General features: G+C 37.1%; 1 protein-coding gene across 4 annotated transcripts in view; it reads right to left on the minus strand.

Moving 5' to 3' along the window:
* LOC115213787 (stearoyl-CoA desaturase 5) overlaps nucleotides 1-17,534 on the minus strand; it is a 123,318-nt gene that overhangs the window by 65,850 nt on the left and 39,934 nt on the right. For all 4 annotated transcript variants that reach the window (XM_036504712.1, XM_029782633.2, XM_029782632.2 and 1 more), the window contains exon 2: nucleotides 17,324-17,375. The gene's annotated coding sequence lies outside the window, so the exon portion shown is untranslated. The remainder of the gene's footprint in view (nucleotides 1-17,323; nucleotides 17,376-17,534) is intronic.

Consider the following 17,534-nt stretch of genomic DNA (forward strand, 5'->3'; position numbering starts at 1 on the left):
TTATTTTATGTAACTAACCTTTTGTGGATACAAAATCTCCTCAAAGATGGTATCGTTTCTAAAATGGTAACTATTTGTTTATGTAGCACACATTAATTTCTTTCGTGTGATGGTTGCAAATGTGTGTCTGTACACACACATTTACAGACACAGAGTACAGATCATCACTTTGGGGGACAATCTTTTTGTCAATATATTGCAGGTACTTATTTGGTCAATATTAGTGAAGATGAAATTGAAAGTGAAACCTATTAAGATTTGAGATCACCTCACAGACATTTAAAAAGTATGTAATGTAATGCTTTGCCAAGACTCTTTGAATACAAAACAATGCTATTTCTGTTTTGTTTCTTTTTTTATCTTGATGAGTGTAAATATACAAGAATTCTACACTGTAAGCCAGAAATGGGGGGAACCCTTCTCCCACGTTTTAATATCATATTGCTTGCTGAAGTTCCTAAAAACCATATGGAAAATACATGCTTTAAGCCTTAAGACCAACCAAAATACTAAATGATTCACTGTTTTTATCAGCACAAATGTCATCATAATCATCATCCTCCTTTAATGTCCATTTTCCATGCTGGCATGCATTGGATAGTTTGACAAGAGCTGGCAAGCTGGTGAGCTGCACATAATTCCAGTCTGATTTAGTCTTGTTTCTACAGTTGGATGCCCTTCTAATGCCAACCACTTTACAGTGTATGCTGGGTGCTTTCAACACGACATCAGCAAAAGTACCTTTTATGTGACACCAGCACAAGAATCTTGCAGGCCAATCCTCTTCACAAGGAGGAGTAGCCATAACATATTTGTTGCAGAGGTCAGGTCTTCTTGAGTACAAAGTGCAAGGTATCTCAGACCTTACAAATTCTTAGGCACTGACCTTTGCTTCTGGTACTAAAATGGTTGCCCACTCCAGCTCTACACAGTTGAACTACTAGAAATAGCAGCCACATTTCTCTGGAATCACACCCTACCATAAGGGAAGAACACACCGGAAAATGTTGTCATAGTTATACAGAATAGCAGTGCACCTGCTGCGAGATGACTTGGAACTATATAGCAACATAAAACAGAAACACATGTAAATATTCTACAAGTAAGTCGGTACTTCAAACGACATTGCCTAGAAGTACCATTATTCTACTTATTCAAATATCCAATAAAGGCGTAATCTTTTTGAAATTTTTACATCTGACAAATTCATTCTTTCAAGTTTTATTTTATCATCATCATCATCATACTGCTCTTTCAATAATAATAATAATAATTATTATTATTATTTCTGACATAAACACAACGCAACATATTTTGGGGAGAGTTGATTCTATTAACTCCAATATATGATTGCAAATTCAGAAGAATGAAAGGCAAATATCAACTCTGGAGGGGTTTCAAAATGTAAGAGAATGTGGCAAAACATTTCAATTAAGCACTATCATTTCTGCCACCTTGTAATAATAAAAATAAAATAATTAAGTCATGACTTTGATAGGATCTGAATAAAGACAAGAAAAGCACAGATGATCTTAGACAGTAGCTGGGTATTAGGTATTAAAGACACCAACTGAAATCACCATCATTTAATGGATTGGACAGTTTGATATAATCCAACAAGACATGGGATTGCACTGAGTTCCAGTGTCAGCTTTAGCCATGGGTTGCCCAGCTGAATGCCTTGCCCAATGCCCACTACATTACAGTGTGTACAAGGTGCTTTTTATGTGCCACCAAGCACTCGTGAAATTGCTGAGTAACTTGCAAAACGGAAAATGAATGGGGGATGGGGGGAGGCTCCTACAACTAAGAGGAGGGGTGGTATTTGAGAGCAAAAGATGATTTCGTGCCAGGTGTTGAAAGGCTAAAGTATGATAGGCGGACAAGAACAGGTGTCTTGCTGTTAAAGAGATACATGGCTACCCCACTTGTATATGCGTGTGTGGGAGTAGTTTGGAAAGATATAAAAGAAGGTAGTAACAGAGTGCCAGAGCAAACTTTCAAAGTTTGAAGAAGAGGAGTATAAGACAGGATATGGACAGTGGTTCATGGGAGGGAAGGAAAGAGTGGACTTTCATATGAGTGTGAGGTGAGAGTAACAGATGGTCGGAGATGAGGGTAAAGGTAGATATAGTGAGTAATGAACAGGGGTGGTGGTACAGTTGGATGGAAATATCAGAGTGGGAAGACGTAAGGTGGGGAGATAGAAGTAGGTCAAGAAGAATAGATCAGAAGGTAGTGAAGAGAAATGATTACATTGTTATAAACACATGATGAATTTACAGAGTGAGAAAGTACCTTCAGCTGATGGTGGAAAGTACCTATTGATTGAAGGCATGAGGTCAGCTCTCAGAACATTGGAAAATGATGTAAAGATACAATGTCAAAATAAATGTTTTATATATATATATATATATATATATATATATGTATGTGTGTGTGTATATACTTGTGTGTCTGTTTGTTACCCCAACATCACTTGGTGTGTTTACGTCCCCGTAACTTAGCGGTTCGGCAAAAGAGACCGATAGAATAAGTACTAGGCTTACAAAGAATAAGTCCTGGGGTCGATTTGCTCGACTAAAGGTGGTGCTCCAGCATGGCCACAGTTAAATGACTGAAACGAGTAAAAGAGTAAAGTATATAGTGCTTGAAAAGAAATTCTATGATACACCATCATAATCTACATTAACATTTCTCTTATTATCATATTTTACTAATTCCTTCTTATGTTGTATGAGTGTGTGTGTGTGTAGCCTTTCTCATTATTTTTCTACTATTCTGTCTAGACTCTTATGCATGTTGTAAAGCTTCATAGAGTATGAAATCATTAATCTCAGGTAGTCACCCTAAACAGGTCAACATCAACAGCGCAGTCATTAAAAAAAAAAAACCCAGAAAATGAGTGTACACTCACATACGTAACTCAAGTTATGTCCTACAAACTTATTACTTCCTACTTTTTATGTTAAAGTGATTAGAACACCTGGCCATGACATTTCATTTCTGTAGTTTTTAAAGGCCCAGGTGTTTGTTTTCGCTGGCACACAAAATGATGTCATACTTATAATACAATCAGGGCACTCTCTAATGCCAGTGCTTTGTGTAGGTGGGATAGGTGTCAGCAGTGGAAAATAAACATCAAAACAAAACGTAGTTAATTATTGAATATCATGAGTAAATATAAGCTTATAATACCTGTGTCTGAAGTGAAAATTTTAAAATCACAGTTATCATTGTAAACATTCTACTTTAAGCAATTCACACCTCATGAGTTGTTTTAAGTGTTTGTTCTTTTATTGTTACAGTAAAATCCTAAAATTCTACACTCGTTACTTTACATCAATTTTTCTATGCTGGTATGGATTAGCTAAGCCTCAACACCTTACCGCTTGTTGCTTAATCATTATACAAATTTTTACTGCTTTAGGTTACATGATCCAAGTATTAAATTAAGTGTTTGATAACAATAACCAACTGATATAACCTAGAAAATTAGTGGAAAATTACTCCATATTTTCAAAGTTTACTGACAGAAATTATAACTTTTGTGCTTATCAACACTAAGTGCTTGGGCTCATAGTCGACCACAGCAGAACTAGTACTCGCTCCTTAAATTAACCAATATGTTGATAATGAGAAAGAAAAATAGCTACATGTCAGTCCTTGTCTTTCCAATGGACTTCATATGAACTGAACGAGAGATTCCTAGATTAGGGTAGACTTTTTTTCCCCAGCTGTTCCCCATGCAAATTTAATGAGCTATTGACTCTTCCATCTCACTGTAGCACACTATGCAGATAATATGTAGTCCATGGAGCAATTAGATACCTTGTTGACCAGATAGTATTTATTAATCTATAAAATGCCTAATGATTTTATATTACAAGATGGCAGAATTTGACAGTAGGTTCCACAAAACAAGACTAGGTAGATCCAGTAGAAATAAATAACTACTGCTATGAAAATGTAATGAAAGGTAATAAAATGACAACAGCGGAAAACTGTCCTGTTTTTCATATGTAATCAACAATACTGCCCAGGTCCTCATAGGTCTAGAGGCCTAATGCTAATCTACGTATGCTGTAGTTGTGCATGTAACGACATTAATGCATTGCTTTGCTAGGGAAAGGGGCAAGGCTATATTGCCATCACAAAAGCTCTGTAAGTAATACCAAATAATCAGTAGCAAGGATCACTACAGCACTAATCTCCTGCATAGACTGTACTACTGGAAATATGTAAAACATGTAAAGAATGAATGAAAATTAATTTCAAGTTGTCTTAAGGTGATGAGCTGGGAGAATCATTAGCATGCTGGGGAAAATGCTTAGTGGCATTTCATCCATCTTTACACTCCTAGTTCAAGTTCAGCCAGATTCGATTTTACCATTCAGCCTTTCGGGGTTGATAAAATAAGTTCTGGTTGAACACTAGGGTCAATTTAATTTACTTAGCCCCTTCACTCCCAAAAAATGCTGGCCTTTTATTAACCAATATCAAGGTATCTTTCAAGTCCTTTGTTAACCATAGCAAACCATAAGACAGTCATAATCATCATTGTTTAACATCCTCCTCCCACACTGGCATGGATGAGACAGTTTGACAGGAACTAACCAGACAGCCTGTGCCATGCTTCTGTGTCTGTTTTGGCATAGTTTTTATAGCTGGATGTCCTTCCATACACCAACACCATAGAGTGGACTGAGTGCTTTTCATGTAGCAGCAGTACAAGCAAGGTCAGTTTTAGCATGGTTTTTACAGCTGGTTCCCCTTCCAAGCACCAATAATTTTACAGTGTTAACTGGATGCTTTTTATAATAATAATAATAATAATAATAATAAACATTGTGTACAGTGCTCAGGTGCACTACAACTCATCTAAAGTGCATATATAATCAGGTGTAGTTTCGACGGATTTCGGAAAGCATGAGGGCCTTAAAGGATGCAGTGTCATGGCAGTCAACAACTGACGCAGGCAGTTTATTCCATGCTTCAGCAACTCTGAGCGTGAAGAAATGTTTCCGAAAGTCATGGGAGCTGTGTTGTTTTCTGACTTTGTAGGCATGTCCACGTGTGTTAGACACATGGAAATCAAAAAGGTGTTCAGTGTTGTTATTGGTGAGGTTGTTGACAACTTTGTGGGCGTTTACCAAGTCTGTCGCCAGACGCCGGAGCTTCAGTGAATCCATGCCCAGGGAAACAAGGCGCTCAGAATATGGTAGGTGTCTGATGGAGGGTATGCGTTTCGTTGCACGTCTCTGAACAGATTCCAGGAGGTCAATGTTCTGAGCAAGATAGGGGTTCCAAACTGATGATGCGAATTCCAAGTGTGGTCGTACCATAGCTGTATACAGTTTTAAATAGATGGCTGGAGAGCAGCTAACAAAAGTCTTGCTGAGTGATGCCAAGACACCCTCGACCTTCTTGACAATTTTTATGTGGCATCAGCACTGAAAGAATCACCAAGTAACTGGCAAGACAAAGTGGGTATACTTTTTTAGACTAGTAACTCATATTTAGATAAGAAAGTCAGATAAAGAAATCCTTTGCTAATATTTGAAGGATATTTTTCTTTTTCCCATAAGAGAAATTATCAAAGACGTAGGAGTGGCTGTGTGGTAAGTAGCTTGCTTCCCAACCACATGGTTCCTGGTTCAGTCTTGGGCAAGTGTCTTCTACATTAGCCTTGTGCCGACCAAAGCCTTGTGAGTGGATTTGGTAGACGGAAACTGAAAGAAGCTTGTTGTATATATGTATATATATATATGTGTGTGTATGTGTGTGTGTTTGTCCCCACAACATCGCTTGACAACCAATGCTGGTGTTTACGTCCCCGTAACTTAGCGGTTCAGCAAAAGAGACCGATAGAATAAGTACTAGGCTTACAAAGAATAAGTCCTGGGGTTGATTTGCTCGACTAAAGGCAGTGCTCCAGCATGGCCACAGTCAAATGACTGGAACAAGTAAAAGAGTAAAGGAGCTGGAACTATCAACCTGGTGCAGACTTAGAAGTCACTAAAATGAAAAGACAGACCTCACCGATAAAGTGGAAGCATATTGCTTAGTGGTTAGAGTGTTGGAGTGTTGGACTTAAGATAATAAGATTGTGGTTTCAATTCTGGACTAGGCAATGCATAGTGCCCTTGAGCAAAACACTTCATTTCATGTTGCTTCAGTCCACTCAGCTGGCAAAAATGAGTAATCATGCAATGGACCGACATCCCTTCTAGTGAAGAAATATATATGCCACAGAAACCAGGTAAACTGATCCAATGAGTCTATATGGCTTGGAAAAGAGCAGTTCTTCTTTTTTATTTTTATTTATTTTTTTTTGCATTGGTAAAGTTTATGCAGCAAGTACCTGCAAATTTCCACAATAAAAAGGAATTCATCACTACCGCCACTCCATTTTCTCATGCACATGCTGCATTTCACCTTTTGGCAAACAATAGGGCTTGATTCAGGGAAATGGGGAGAGATTTAGCTGCTATATCTAGCAAGTCGAGTGTCTATATAGAGGATCCCTCTTTGACACCACACACACACAAAAAAAAAAGACTAATCAAAACTGTTTGTGACGCAGAGGCTAACATATTTAGGACAGTTTCACAAGCCAACAAAACAGGGCAGCACATCATCTAAAGCAGTCAGTCAGCTGTTGAAGCCACAATTAGAACCTCCTTCCTCTGTTCCAAAATCCAGTACTTCATTGACTTCGTAAGGTCAGCATCATTATTATATATCTAGAGAGAGGATGTGGATGTTTTATTGACTACGGATAAAAATAATAATAATAATAATTAAATTTAAAAAGAGGCCAAAAGTTATGGGGGGGGGGGAGTTAGCATCACATGAACTGGAAAAAAAAAAAAAACCAACAAAACTAGGTTAAAATAGCAAAATGCATGTTCCATGCCGGGAATGTGGGGTGGAGGGGATATCAGTGGCATTAGAGGAAAGTGGAAGGTAACAGGTGCTACTGTATTTTAGATCTTGCCAAAACAATCCCAGAAACTGGTTCTCACATGTTATTAGTGTCTTTGGGAAAGACATGACTATCACACACCTCCATTTTCCTGCCTCTTCTACAAGGGATAATCACACATTAATAATCTAATTGGTCCCAAACACAGTATACCAGCATAGATAATATGCTCAGGAAACAGCAGCAGGCATGCTACTACAATTAAATTCACTTTTTCTGCCTATGTTATTGACCACAGCAGGATAGTCATAGCTGGAACACCTCTGGTGTTGGGTCTGCTCAATCAGAGTTGATTTGGAGCTAAATAACAACATTATTAACCTACACTGAGGGATGAGTGGCAAAAACTGAACTCAGACAGTAGAGGAATGTTAATTAAAATTCAGGTATTTAATTCAATGAGGGGACAAAAGAGCTAAGTGGACAGCATACTGGCCAACCCTGATGAATGATCAATAGTTTGGAGCTGGCTCCCAGCAATGTGCTGTCTTCACAGATAAGACACCTGGCTCTCCCAACTCACCCAGTTCATCATTTACAACCTTTTTTTTTTAATCTATGGACACCTTTGATTATCATTTTATTCTGGTGGATCCCATTTGCATTCAATGTTTAAAAACTAGTTTTATAGAAACTTCTTTCAAAATTCCTATTTTGTTTTTTACACATTAACTTCTGTAGGTTGAACTTATGTAAAATGTTAGGAAAAGAAACCTACCTGTTTCTTACAGAACATACCAATACATACATCTAAAGTGAAATGTTTCCAGGGGTCCTTAAAATACTATTGTGGGTTTCCAGTTTACTATTTTGTTGCATGGGCCCCCCAAAATCTTATATGGACCCTCAGGCGTCATATGGACCCTAGTTGAGAACCACTGGTCTAGCTGTAAAAAGTTATGACAAGATATGAGCCTCTATAATAATACAGTAAAATTGATGAGTGAATTGTTAGCTTACAGCACTGAGTTGAAAAGTGTTGGCTGTCCTGAAGTCAAAATTAGTTACCCATTGTTAAAGTATCTTTGCTCACAAGAATTCTAGTAATTCATTCAATCATCAGATAATTCAACTAAGAAGGAAATAAAGACATATGTAATTCTTTAAACAGGCTGTAATTCACAAATGATAAGAATACTAACTTGCTTCGTTTGCCAGATCCCACTTACATGGAAACAAAGACACAAAATATATATGGTGCCATATATTAAAATAAGATAAAGTAAGATATTAAGATAAAAAAAAAGGAGGCAAACAAAAATACTATCTGCAATAAATTAAAATTTGACAATACTTCTAGAATATCAAGGATAATTACTAGTATGCAAAAGCATACTGTTCAAAAACAGTTTGCTGTTACAAAAAAAACTTCAGGCCTCACAGACACTGTCATCAAAATTCTGATACAATATCATCCTAAGAAAACTAATTTTCTAGTCATTCAGTCTAGACTAACTCCTGGAACACTACTAAAACCACTAACCTAAAAGCATTATTTCTCCTACCAAGCCCAGACAAACATAAAAAATAGATACACACTAAAAACTGCTTCAAGATCAATCAAATCAATGATAATATGACATCCCAAACATCATGCTGGGATTCATACCATCAATCATAAGTGCAGAGGAACAATGACTGTTGCACTTGGAGTCCACCTTGCTCGCCTCTGTTATGTCCAACATCAGAACCTATAAACATACAAGAACAGTCTAGGAAGTAAAGAAAAAGCAATATGCTCAGATTGGTATTCTGTATGCCATATGATAAACCACAACAGGACAGAGTACACAGAATGGTCCTGCACTAGGCAGAAGCATACTAAAGAGCAAATATGAATCACACCTAATTCAACTGAACTAGCTACATGTCTGGTTACTACAAGTCAAATACTACTCTCTGCACACACTGTAATAAATCATTTACAATCTTTATAAATTAAAGAAAACACGAAGATGGGTCAACTTAAACATGTGAAATGCAGCAGGATATGGAAATATGACAACGTATGAATGTTTACACTGTATTTTATGTTGACTTGTACGTTAGAAAATATGATGGATGTGTGCAGGAAACATTTGGTGTAAAATATATTAAATTCATAGAACACCAAATGACTACTTCCATTGAAACACTTAATTATCTGTATATATTTTCAAGTGAAACAATGTCAAGCTCATATGAAGTGCTTACAATGTCATTGTACATGTGACGGCTTGGATAGTGAAATGTATTTATGTCAACCTGCTACCAGTAGTATTCATCATCGTTTAGCGTCTGCTTTCCATGCTAGCATGGGTTGGACGGTATTATTGTAGATAAACCCACTGAGGATGGAAATGATATAATAAACAAACTCAAAAATTGTAAAAAGTGGAAGAGTTATGTGACTTGCTTATGGGCACAAGTACTACATTGAGGTTTGATTTCCTAACTCTGGGGCTCATTAGTACAGCACCATAACCTTCAGATCATATTCACTATACTGACCACATGGTCACAAGTTCAAATATTACTATTGAGTTTTAACTAAATAAAAACTAGTTCATGGTTGAGTGGCCAGCAGTATGAAGTGGTTTGGGATGTAAAAACAATCGTTCAGAGTTGGACAAAACACAAGTAAGGATGTAAAATAAGTTCTAAAAGATTCTCTAAATACCGTTTCCGTAGAGGAAAGTGAAAGCCAATATCAATTAGTTTATTCCTTTATTATATATGTGCAGGTATAACTGTGTGGTTAAGAAGTTTGCTTCCCAACAACTTGGTTTTGGATTCAACTCCACCACATGGCTTTTTGGACAAGTGACTTCTAAAGCTCCAGGCCGATCAAAGCCTTGTGAGTGAATTTAATAGAAACTGAAAGAAGAGAGAGAGAGAAAGAGTGTGTGTGCGCATGCGCGCACGTGTGTGCATGCGCACTTCCTTGTCTTCCTATGTTTGGTCATAGGAAAATGTTACCTTGCTTGGAAACAGGTAAGGGTTGCAAGAGAAGCGCATCCAACCAATGAACGATTTACCTCAATGAATTCTGTCTGGCCCATGCAAGAATGGAAAGGTTGGTATTAAGATAGTGGCAGTAGTGGTGGCAATGGCAATTATGATGGTTCTTTCAGGGTGCCTATTGAAGTATTTTGTCTCTCTTGTGACTTACCTCAGCTACTGCTGTATTGCATTTTCCAGCAGGTGTGGCCGATATTGCAAGAGTATAACAACAAAATAGTTGTTACTCATAACAAAATATTGATTCCTAAACATAGAACAAATTTATGAGATTAGATTAAATCACCCCAATTAGTTGACTGGTGGTTCTTTCCATCAACCCCCAAAGGATTAAAAGTGAAGTTGATTTCAGTGACATTTGAACTCAAAACAAAACGCCACAACTGAATACCACAAGAGACAGAGGATCACACATTTATTTTCAACGCACTATCTCTTCTGCCAATCTTTTAGGAGGAAAAAATAGAAAGCAGACAATAGTTATCAGACCATGGGATGAATTATTTGTGAAGATACCTCTACAAAAACAATACTTGTTTCAACAAGTTTCTACATCAAAACTCTTACCAAATATATAAAAAGGAAGGAAATATTATGTCTGTATGTTTACTTTGTATTATGCATGTTCTAGAGTCCTACATAGGTCACAGATTGTTTTAAACTAGAATAGAACACTTCTAATCAAGTCTGCTATTAAAAGCTAACTCATTACATCACAAGATGTCAGCTGAGACATTGTTGCTAAGATATTAGAGAACACAACCAATCCACCCACCACCTTCATGCACGCTGGTTCTAATTGTACCTGAATAATTCCACCCACACCAAATACATGACATATTGCAGAATCTTCAGCTGTTTCTGGTATCTTGGCTACCAGAAAAAGAAGAGAAGGAAAAACATTTTCTATAGAGTATTGATTTCATTGTCATACACACCACCAAACTTCAATACAGAACATATTCTGACTTTATCTATTCATAGTGGAAAATCCCAAAAAGTAATCCAAAAGAAAGCAACAATTATTTTGTGACCAACAAGCTAATGAAAGAATTATTAGCAAAAGTATCATTCATTTTAGAGTTGATGGAGAGACTTAATCAATGCAAATGTTTACATAGGTATGTATCAGACAATGGGGTATTGTCATTGCTGTTGTGCTAGGGGATAAGAAGAAATAGAGATTGTATTTATAAACTGTATCAATCATCCAAATGAATATACATATCGCAACTTGCTCTCGGAGCCACTGAGTTGTGCATTCATCATAACTTTGACTAAACAAAAGAATCACAAGGAAGTTTTTGGCATTATTTGCCGAAAAAAAAAATGTCCACCCAGACAGTCAAAGACAAATTGTCTAAAAGTTCGTAAAGAGCATCTAAATTTAACAATCTATTCAACATGAGAAAATTAAGCTGATGGATTAAGACTGTTTGTCAGTAGTAAGGGCTTGATTGGCTATGATCATGCCAAAGGTTTGTTGAACAAGAATAATGATTTCTGAACCTATGCTGTCTTTAATTGAAAAAATACATTGCAATCATATATATATATATATATATATACACACACACACACACACACACATATATACATTCAAAAGATGAGATGATCAAAGCTAAAACAAGCACTGATCATAGATCTAGATGATCAGGGTTAACCTGGAGTTAAACAACAAGATTTCCTACGTTAAGCAATCATCAATTGACAATAGCATTAACTTTGGACCTCAGAAAAATTGAAAGTAAAGCAAAAACATCCATGATAGAATTTTTAGTCTGAATGTTTCATCATCATCATTTTAGCATCCACTCTTCTATGCTTGCATGGGTCACATGGAGTTTATCAAGAAAGGTTTTCTACTGTCAGACATATTCTCACTGAATACTGGAAATGAATGCACTGTTTGTATGACAGTGACACATGATATTCAGACAAAGAGACACAAACATAGACATTCAGACACATATATGATGGGATTCTTACAGTTTCCATTTAGCAAATCTTCTCACAAGGATTTGGTTGGCTAGAAACTATAGTAGGAGACATGCCCACGGTGCCTCACAGGGGAACTGAAGCCATGTGCTTGGGAAACAAACTTTTAACAGCACAAACACATAATTGTTTGTTATCAACTGCTTATTTTTATCAAAATTAGTAGGGTCAAACACTTTATTTGCTTAGTGTTTAAGGAAACTAAATGTTCTTTATCATTTCTGGCATGTTATTGCTCTTGAAAAGTCGTACAGTCCATAAACCAAGAAACATTATCTAATAGTGTTCCACCAAATTAAATATCAGATGATGAACAGGCTGATAAAACCTCAGATACAAACTGACAAATTCCAGACCATGGGTTTAATCCTTTAGCATTTAAACCATCCATGTCTGGCTTGAATGTTCTACCCGTTTTATTTTCAAACCAGCCTGATCCACCCTTTTAAACCTACTCTATATCATTCTAAACAAGAAAATTGCAGCAAAGCTGCATGATAGTGGTGTCAGACATGACATGCAGACCATCATATAACTTGTTTGACATTGCACTTTTATTCTTCTCTTCCGTTTTATTTTCACATGCGCATTGCATTCATGAGAAGCGCTTTGTGCTCTGATGGTTGTGAAAAAAGCTATCACATCGTCAAAATTTTGAAGCTGCAAGATAAGGCACGACTAATTGAAAACAATGTGAATAAATAGGCATTACATTTGTCAGAGTAATCTGAATACTAAAGAGTTAACCCAAACTCATAGCTGTGAGTTTTTCAATCTTTCAAAGGTTTTCTACTCTAACAGGATCAAAAACACAAGCATTAGAGATGCATTGAAACCTTCCAAAATCTTTTAAATCTCACTCAAGAACATGAACCTTATCTTTTATCTTTTACTTGTTTCAATTATTGGATTGCAGCCATGCTGGAGCACTGCTTTGAAGGGGTTAGTCAAACAATATCAATCACAGGTTGTTTTTTTTTGCTTTTGTTTTTTTTTTTCGCCTGGTGCTTACTCCGTTGGTCTCTTTTGTTAAGCCACTAGATTGAGGGGATGTAAACAAACCAATACCAGCTGTCGAGCAGTGGTGAGAAAGAAACAAATACAAACACACACACACATATATATATACATATATACACACACAAGCTTCTTCCAGTTTCCATATACCTAATCCAATCACAAGACTGGATTAGGTAGATGGCCTGAGGCTATAGTAATGAATGTCACACAGTGGGATTGAACCCAAAGCCATGTGATTGGTAAGCAAATTGGGAAGCAAACTTCTTACCACACAGCCATGCTAGTGCCTCTATACTGACAAACTTGCTAGAAACCTATATGAGAATGAAGGCTTAATGCAGCTAGCTGTTCGAGTAAAGTGTTACATGGATAGAAAACTTCACTGCAAAAATCATGAAAGTTTAGACTTAGGCTACTAATGAGGCAATCACACCGTAAGAGAACGTAGAAATCAGGTAGCAACTCTGTGCACGTTATTTTTGAAGTATTAGAACACAGTTGTCAGTAGGTAATGCTTAGTTATTTTGACACAGACTACCAACAATAACAAATAGAGATGTACGAGTCTGGTGTTCACAGAAATAGCAAATGGCGAAATACTTGGACAATGTAAGCTGAGAATAGAACCTGCACAGATACAGCTGAATACTCCATAAAAGAGGTCTACAAAAAACAGGGTGGTTGGGTAGGTTAGTGGAAATGATATTTAAAAAGAAGGATTAGAGTGGGAGCAAGAACAAGGTGGATGGGAGGGGTGTCTATGAAATAACCTAAAAGAGGGGAGGAATGGCAGATGGTAATGGTAAATAAAACATACAAAAAAAAGCAAAGAGAAAGGCCAAGGATGAAGGTCTGCTCAGTGAGCCAGATAAGGATGGGGAGGAGAAAGAGAAAGCCATATAGAACCAACAGGTCACAGTAAAGAGAGATGTATCTTGTGGGATGTAGGGTGGGAAGGGAGATATAATGGAAAGGCCCAGTCCTTTCTGTGAAGAGGAAAGGAAAGGAAGCAAAATAAAAGAAAAGGGTTAGAGGATGGGGGGAGGGGTAGATGTAATTCTGGGAAACTATGAGGAGGCTAAAAACACATGTAATTGTGCTCTAGAATAACCATTATAAAACCACTGGTGGTTGTACTGCAGTCACCAAATATACCAAGTCCACCCTTAAAAATAAAGCTACAGCAGCAAAGACAAGCTTATTTGAGAGGTGTAACAGGAGTAATTTAGAGAGAAACACACATACACACACTACTACTAGTAGTAATTATTAGAATGATGGAGACAGGCAGTCAGTGAGTTAGGGTGGGTATGAACAACTGCAGGGTGGCATGAGAAAGGACAAGCAAGGGAAGGAAAAGAGAAAATATCTAGAACATCAGCAGTGTATGTAAGATACAGAAAAAATAAATAAATAGAAATATTAAAAACAAAAACTACAGATTACAGACAAATGGGATTATAAGCCTAAGTGCTAATAATCTGCAGTCAGATTAATGCAGATTAACTTATCCTCCCTCCCAATACTCAGTAAAGAGGTGATCAGATTGTAGCTTCACCTGAACAGTATAATGGAGCAGATAAGAATAGATTTTCCTTTAACACCAGTTGGTAAGTTGCCACACTGGCTGTTTACACAAAAATATACACAAATGTTGGGCCACAGTTACACAACAGTCAACACACTCACACACATTCATTTAAATATAGTTCTAGGTTTCCCTACAAAACAAAAAAAAAGAAGTGGGGGGAGTGTTTATTTGCAAATAATTTCTATTATTTACAATGTAGTTTGGAAAAGCTAGAGGCCCTATACCTTTCAATCACCCTTGCAGGTTGATGTTGTGAAAACAAAGGCAAGAAGGAAATTACAATTAGCATTATAATTGGCCATATCTGGCCAAAATATTCTGCCTACTTTATGTTCAAACTGGCCAGATCTTGTCTCTCACATCTACCCTACAATGTCATTTTTAAAATAAACAATGACATCATCAAAATCTTGGAGCTGAGATAATGCATGATTAATTCAAAACAGTGTGAATACATAAGCATTACATATAACAATAATCTGAATGCTAAAGGGTTAAAGAACTACAGACAAAATGTTTGGGCAAATTGTTTGGTGTAGGGAATGAAGGATAATATGGATGATGAGAGGCAGAGGAGGGCGATGCACAATTTGCTAGTTTGCAGTAATATTTCTGAACCATTTATTGCCTGTGGGCCCCTTTGATTCCGATTTTTCTCAAGTGGACCCTCATAGCCATTTGATGTTTAAAAATTCCTATTATATTTATAAACAACAAAATCTTATATGGATCCTGGTTGAGAACCACTGGTCTAACGCAACAAATACAGTAGTAGTAGTAGTAGTAGTAGTAGGTAGAAGGATAATGTGTTGGTGCATTAGTAGATGCAGAGGACTATGGATGAGGGTTTACCAATAACTCAGTTACGAAGGCACTCAAATGCTGTACTAATTAATAACTATACAACACAAAATATTAAGGGCTCCCATATCGCATGTATCACTGGCATGGGTGCCCCTTATGCATCACCAGCATGGGTGCCCCGTATGCATCACCAACACGGGTGCTCCTTACACATCACTGGCACAGGTATCCCTTTTGCATCACCAGCTTGGGTGCCCCTTAGGCATCCACTGGCACGGGTGCCCCTTACGCATCACCGGGTACCTTTTACATGTCACCAGCATGAGTGCCTTTTTATGTGTCACCAGCACAAATGCCTTTTACGTGTCACCAGCATGAGTGCCTCACACGTGTCACGTGTTGCCAGCACTGACCGCAACTATGATTTCACTTAGCTTGATGCATCTCCTCAAACACAGCAAATCACCAAAAGTCTCAGTCATTTGTCATCAACTCTGTGAGATATAATAAAGATAAAAATTTTAGAATGCCAAGATGCTAAATAATTCTGAGGGGCCTTGTACGAAATCCTGGTTTTGTGATTTTAAAGGGAGTGATGGTTAAATATGAACATTTTCTCCAATAGTTGCACAAGCTACAGCTTTTATTAACAGGAAAACTGTAGGACTTTATTCTTTATTTTTCTTTTTACCTTAAAGCCATTATTATTTTGCACCATGATAAAAGACAATCAAGCCAGGACCATCCCAAATTTGTATATCAAAAACTACATTTTGCAATACAGCTAGAGTTAATTTGTCACCTGGTTTAACATCATCACTGGTCTGTTTGCACTTTTAGAGCAAGCCACTGTTGCAAGCATTGAGTGCCATATCTCCAGTCTGAGGATAACTTCTTTCTTTTCCCTTCCAGTGACTGAAGCCTTGAAAAGGGTCATTAAGTAATGTTTGATCTGAGAGATTTGGTTGGCATTTCTTGCAGGTCAAGTGACTACACAGAGGCTTCCCTCATTGGCTTAAATGTGTCGGAATTTATGTTACATGGATGAAAGACAACTCTACTTCTGGATAAATCAAGAGTTTTTCAGGAGTACTTCAGCTCCAAACATTTGTCAGTCAGAGAGAGGTATGATACACCTGTAACAATTGATCTACAGATGGCACCTAGTTGTTTCATTGACATCCTATGTAGTTCTGAGGAGTAAGGATTAGAAATAAAAAGGGTGAGGTAGAAAATCAGGTAGAGTATCTAGAGATGGATGAGACGCCGTAGTGGTAAAAGGAGTGCATTGATGCACAGCTGATCAGAAGTTACTGTTGTACTGGGAACCAACGAATCATTAACCACACAAACCAGCAATGCTGTGCCAATAAGCTCAACTAACAAACATCCATAGCTTGACTGACAATGTACATTGGACAACTGTAACTGTACCCAACCATAGACAGATCAGCAACCTCGACTACATCCAACCAGAGATACACAGCCTCAAATATATCTCACCATGGTTGGACCAACATCTTCAACTATACACCATATTAGTTAGATTAACAATCACAGCAATATCCAACCACTGTTAGACTAACAACCTTAATTATATTCAACCACAGGTAGACAGACAAACCTCAATTACAAACTATCCTAGAAACCAACAACTTTAAATATACCTTACCATAATTAGACCAACACCCTCAACTTTAACAAGTCAGGTCAACAACCGCAATTATATCCAACCTTTGTTAGACTAACAATGTTAATTATATCTAACTACAGACCAACAACTTTCAAACATTAGAAATAGGTAGCCATAAGATTAGGAAACTGCAGGAAGACCAAGATAATATATTAGTAGCTGTAAAATCAACTAACATAAACATGTTCACACAAGGATGTAATTAGTAATAGCGCTAAGATCAACTAACCTCAAAAGACTGTAGTAATATCAGTCCAATCTTTTTTCTGGAACTACCATATCTGAAAATAGAAAATTCAGTTTTGTCAGAAATCAGAAGCAAATTAACAGCAGCTACAATAATAATAATAACAATAATAATAAACCCATCGAGCCTGTACATGAGTCAGTTGGCCTGCTAGAAATACCACCAAGGTCTCCAATTCACAACCTGCTTTCTC

This window comes from Octopus sinensis, linkage group LG7 (assembly GCF_006345805.1).
Source record: "Octopus sinensis linkage group LG7, ASM634580v1, whole genome shotgun sequence".
In the NCBI taxonomy this organism is placed as follows: Eukaryota; Metazoa; Mollusca; class Cephalopoda; order Octopoda; family Octopodidae; genus Octopus; species Octopus sinensis.